Below are 6,000 nucleotides of genomic sequence, written 5' to 3'. Positions count from 1 at the left end.
CGGGTCTTGCAAGAAGCGCAGGACCCTAATTTAAAATAAATAATTCTGCCCTTTAAATAATCCCGACATGAGCTCATACCGCCAGCACATCCACCTTCCCCAATATGGTGGACAACGCCCTTCTGGACGGAAATGCCCGCGTTTCTCTCTCCGCATGTATTGCCCTCTCCCCTAATATTTATCTCTCCATCACTTCCCCAAATGTATCTATCTCTTTCCTCCACACATGTATCTCTATTTTCCCTATATATATATATATGTCTCTCGTCCCCCCACAGATAGAATTACTTAGAATTTTACAGCACAGAAACAGGCCATTCGGCCCAACTGGTCTGTGACGGTGTTTATGCTCCACATGAGCCCCCTCCCTCCCTTCTTCATCTCACCCTATCAGCATATCCTTCTATTCCTTTCTCCCTCATGTGTTTATCCAGCTTCCCCTTAAATACATCTATGCTATTCGCCTCAACTACTCCTTGTGATAGCGAGTTCCACATTCTCAGCACTCTACTGGTCACCCTCTGGATCCCTGGCCGATTTTGCCCTCTCCCTCTCACTAATCCGGGGTCAGCTGTAGCCCCGCTACTGCTGCCCAACGCTAAGACCAGCTAACGCACCACAGGTGGAGGATGGACCTCCCTGCCGTAGGGGCCAGAAACACACCAAGTGCTGCATTCACCTGCAGAGCTATCAGGAAGACAAGGGGACCTTTCTGTATAAAGGGGATCTTTACTTCAGAGATTTGAAAAAGCAAATCATTTGGTCCAAGAAAGAGAAAGGTGAAGAAAAATTCTGAATTTACCGCACACTAAAGGTCTAAGCGATTAGTCGATCAGATGGAAGTCTTATTCACAGCTTTGTGCCATAGACACACTGAGCAGTCACTGCATGTACTCCACATTTTAAAGGATTGGTGGGGTCTCCTCACTATAGATTAGGACGTTTGTAACTTGGCTATCTACAATATACAACTCTTGATTTAGGGCGAGAGGGGAGGGGAAAGGAAAGATGGAGGCAGCATAAGGTTGCTCCAAGTTAGTCACCGTCTAAAGTCTCCTCCGTTTCAGCAGCTGCTGCTGAAGCCGCTGAAGATCCTTCAGGACCTGTATATCTCCCTATATCTCTCTACCCTGATATATAACTATCCAGCTCTCACTCCATGGCCCCGATATTAGTGTGGGTAACCCGCCCAATAAAATCTGCCCGTTTCCCATGCGATCGCGGGTCAATTGGAGCCTCTTAACGTGGCTTCCAAGTTTGCTGTCCGAAAGCTGCGCAGCGGGCGGACTGCGCACCCGCATCACAGGCTGTCGGCTGGAGGAGCTCTATTTAAAGGGGCAGTCCTCCAATGGCTGCTCCTGGAGCAAAAACCCAAACAGCACAATGGAGCAGCCCAGGGGGAAGGCTGCTCCTATATTCAGTGATGCCTCACTCCAGATGCTAGTGGATGGGGTGAGGAGGAGGAGGGATGTCTTCTACCCGGTGGACGGGAGGAAGTGGCCTGCCTCTGCCACTAGGAAGGCCTGGCTCGAGGTGGTAGAGGCGGTCACCTGCAGCAGCATCATCTCCCGCACCTGGATCCAGTGCAGGAAACGCTTCAATGACCTAACCAGGTCAGTCAAAGTGAGTACACTTACTCATTCTCCTACATTCCGTCTTCCACATCACCGCCCCCACCCCACAACTCATTCTGCACTGCCAACACTACTCTATCACATCACTCCTCACACCCACTTAAGGCTCATCCTCAACTTACCTGCACTTACTCACCTCCCCAGTACTCATCCCACCACTACCACTCAACCCAAACCTCATACAATGCCATGGCTCTGTCTCATACTCACCCTCTGGTGCATCTCTTTCACGGTCAGCCTCACCCAAACCAACGCATTCAGCAGTTGGCCACGTCACCATCACTCATTCACGCATCTGTACTTTCTCTCCTTACAGGAGAAAAGAGCCCAGAAAGCACGGGAGAGGGCGAGGACCGGAGGGGGGGCCGCAACAGACCATCGTCCTCACAGACGCGGAGCAGGAGGCGCTGGAGCTGAGCCGCACCCTCGAATGTCTGTCCGTCGGGGACGCCGAGACTGGCACCCGACAAACGTCTGGTGTCAGAACTTTAACATTCAGCACACACAATGTGAATTGATGTTAACATGCCTTGCCATCTTCAGCACCTCAGTATGCTCTTCGCAATATGACACATCTGTGATCATGCTTAATATTGCCTTCTGTTCTCTTACAGGGCCTTCAGCGACCGCTATGAGGGAAGAGGGCGATTCTTCAGGGGATCTGCCGGCCTCTGAGGGGGCACCACGTCTCACCCGTTGCCCCCCTCTCAACCAGTACCCACAATGCTGCCTTCTCTCCAGTTGACCGAGTCTGCCCCTGCACAGGTGCAGGTGGAGCAGTCTTTGGACGGGCCCTCACAGGCACCAAAGCCAGTGGGCGTAGGCCCAAAGCATCTATTCGGTCAGGGCATGAACAAGAGCAACCTGCCACTTCCTCTGCTGCAGCCACAGGGGATGCACCACGTAGAAGTAGTCGGAAGCGAAAGGCGAAGTTTTGTGAGCACAAAGGGGATGCACAAGGGTGTTTGACGGTTGGTCATGTTTTTTTATTTATATTTGCTTTTTGTTAAACTCACATTAAATATTATTATTGTCACCACTACTGCCACGCCTTGGCCATTCTTGACTGGCTTCTGTAATCGGGCCCTTTCATGAGATTCACCATGAACGCCGACACTTGATGCCACCCATTGGGTCACTCTAAAGTGGGTGTACGTGTAGTTGCAGGACTGTTTTGTGCAGGGGTGGGGGGCTGGTGTGGGCGCTGCTCTATCCAGGTGGTGAGAGGACTGGACTCTTCAAACCGTCTGATGTTAGGAGAACCGGTCACATATCAGTGACTCCCTGGCCTCACGAGCAGCCAGGTGGGCCGCTGTTCTGCCCATGGGTTGCTCCTCCTCCTCCTCCTCCTCCTCCTGCTCTTCCTCCTCCTCCTCCTGCTCCTCCTCAGTGTGGGTGGCAGATGTGGATGGGGCCTCCTCAATCGGCACCCCTCTCTATTGTGCCATGTCGTGCAGGGCACAACACACGACTATAATGCATCCCACTCTGTCTGGTGCGAATTGAAGTATTCCCCCAGAATGATCAAGGCACCTGAAGCGCATCTTGAGCAGCCCTATAACATGCTCAATTGTAGACCTAGTAGCAATGTAGCTGTCGTTATATCGATGCTGTTGCTCGGTGATGGGGTTCCTCAGAGGTGTCACGGGCCACATGTGCAGGGGGTATTCCTGGTCCCCGAGGAGTCAGCCCTAACGAGTGTTCGGTGCGTGGAAGAGAAGCGGGATGTTGGATTCCTGAAGGATCATAGAATCATAGAATCATAGAATCATAGAAGTTTACAACATGGAAACAGGCCCTTCGGCCCAACATGTCCATGTCGCCCAGTTTATACCACTCAGCTAGTCCCAATTGCCTGCACTTGGCCCATATCCCTCTATACCCATCTTACCCATGTAACTGTCCAAATACTTTTTAAAAGACAAAATTGTACCCGCCTCTACTACTGCCTCTGGAGGAAGGAATCGTGGCAGTTGCCAGGGTATCTGGTGCACACGTGAAGGAATATTTTGCGGTGGTCACAACCGAGCTGAGTGTTGATGGAGTGATAGCCCTTCCTGTTGAAGAACAGTCCTGGCTCGTGTGGAGGTGCTCGGATGGCGAAATGGGTGCAATCGATTACACCCTGCACCCGTGGGAAGCCAGCCACAGTGTGGAATCCCACTGCCCTCTCCGTCTGGCTGAGGTCATCCATGGGGAAGTTGTGTGCAGACGACTGAGAGAACCCAGCGATGACCCCGGTGGCACCCTGGAATGATCCGAAGGTGAAGAAGTTGAGGGCAGTGGTGACTTTGATAGCGATAGGTAAGCAGATGCTGCTCAGCCCAGCCAGGAGCAGCTCGGCATGAAGGAGGCTGCAGATGTCTGCGACTACCTGGCGACTGACTCTGAGCCTCCGTATGTACTGCTCCTCAGAGAGGTCCAGGAAGCTGAGCCTCGGTCTGTAGACCCTGTTGCGAGGGTAGTGCCTCCTGCGAAGTCGCTCTCTCTGTTGTTGCCCTCTGTGCTCTTGTGCAGGTGCCTGTGGTGCAGCACCGTCTTGTGGAGCTCCACGTGGCGCGGGTGGATGCCGTGCCTGGTGAGGCGGGTGATGTTGCTAGTCCTCGGATGTAGTGGTGAATGCAGCCATGGCACCCCCCCCCCCCCCCCCGCCCCCATCCTGACGGTGTGAGTTTGAGGGGGTCCGCAAAGTAGGTAAATATGTTTGCACAGCAGAGTTCTGGGTGGAAAGTAAGAACTTTGAGTGAAAACACAAAGGAAGAAAAATTGGATAGGGGCCATTTTTGGGTGTAGGTAGCGTGATGTCCTATTACCCCACGCCCAATGACCCCTGCGCAGGCAGGATGTGAGTTTCAGCCGGCCAGAGGACGAACCTGCAATCGGTGTTCCATTCCGGGCCGTGCATGTGGAATCAATGCAATTTGCACTTTCCACCAACAGAGGGAGCGCAATCTCTTAAAGGGAGGATGTTTCTTCGAAATCTCTCAAAGGTAGCTGGTAACTAATCACCGTGCTAAATGGGATAGATTCAGAACAGATCTAGCAGCTCAAAACTGGGCATCCATGAGGCGCTGTGGGCCATCAGCAGCAGCAGAATTGTATTCCAGCACAATCTGTAACCTCATGGCCCGGCATATTCCTCACTCTACCATTACCAACAAGCCAGGGGATCAACCCTGGTTCAATGAGGAGTGTAGAAGAGCATGCCAGGAGCAGCACCAGGCGTACCTAAAAATCAGGTGCCAACCTGGTGAAGCTACAACTCAGGACTACATGCATGCTAAACAGCGGAAGCAACATGCTACAGACAGCGCTCAGTGATTCCACAACCAACGGATCAGATCAAAGCTCTGCAGTTCTGCCACATCCAGTCGTGAATGGTGGTGGACAATTAAACAACTAACGGGAGGAGGAGGCTCTGTAAACATCCCCATCCTCAATGATGGCAGAGTCCAGCACGTGAGTGCAAAGGACAAGGCTGAAGCGTTTGCAGCCATCTTCAGCCAGAAGTGCTGAGTAGATGATCCATCTTGGCCTCCTCCCAATATCCCCACCATCACAGAAGCCAGTCTTCAGCCAATTCGATTCACTCCACGTGATATCAAGAAACGGCTGAGTGCACTGGATACATCAAAGGCTATGGGCCCCGACAACATCCCGGCTGTAGTGCTGAAGACTTGTTCTCCAGAACTAGCTGCGCCTCTAGCCAAGCTGTTCCAGTACAGCTACAACACTGGCATCTACCCGACAATATGGAAAATTGCCCAGGTATGTCCTGTCCACAAAAAGCAGGACAAATCCAATCCGGCCAATTACCGCCCCATCAGTCTACTCTCAATCATCAGCAAAATGATGGAAGGTGTCGTCCTCAGTGCTATCAAGTGGCACTTACTCACCAATAACCTGCTCACCGATGCTCAGTTTGGGTTCTGCCAGGACCACTCGGCTCCAGACCTCATTACAGCCTTGGTCCAAACATGGACAAAAGAGCTGAATTCCAGAGGTGTGGTGAGAGTGACTGCCCTTGACATCAAGGCAGCATTTGACCGAGTGTGGCACCAAGGAACTCTAGTAAAATTGAAGTCAATGGGAATCAGGGGGGAAATTCTCCAGTGGCTGAAGTCATACCTAGCATAAAGGAAGATGGTTGTGGTTGTTGGAGGCCAATCATCTCAGCCCCAGGACATTACTGCAGGAGTTCCTCAAGGCAGTGTCCTAGGTCCAACCATCTTCAGCTGCTTCATCATGAGGTCAGAAATGGGGATATTCGCTGATGATTGCACAGTGTTCAGTTCCATTCGCAACCCATCAGATAATGAAGCTGTCCGTGCCCGCATGCAGCAAGACCTGGACAACATCCAGGCTT

Source organism: Heptranchias perlo, chromosome 21, assembly GCF_035084215.1.
Source record: "Heptranchias perlo isolate sHepPer1 chromosome 21, sHepPer1.hap1, whole genome shotgun sequence".
Classification (NCBI taxonomy): domain Eukaryota; kingdom Metazoa; phylum Chordata; class Chondrichthyes; order Hexanchiformes; family Hexanchidae; genus Heptranchias; species Heptranchias perlo.
Note: the sequence above shows the minus strand (reverse complement) of the source record.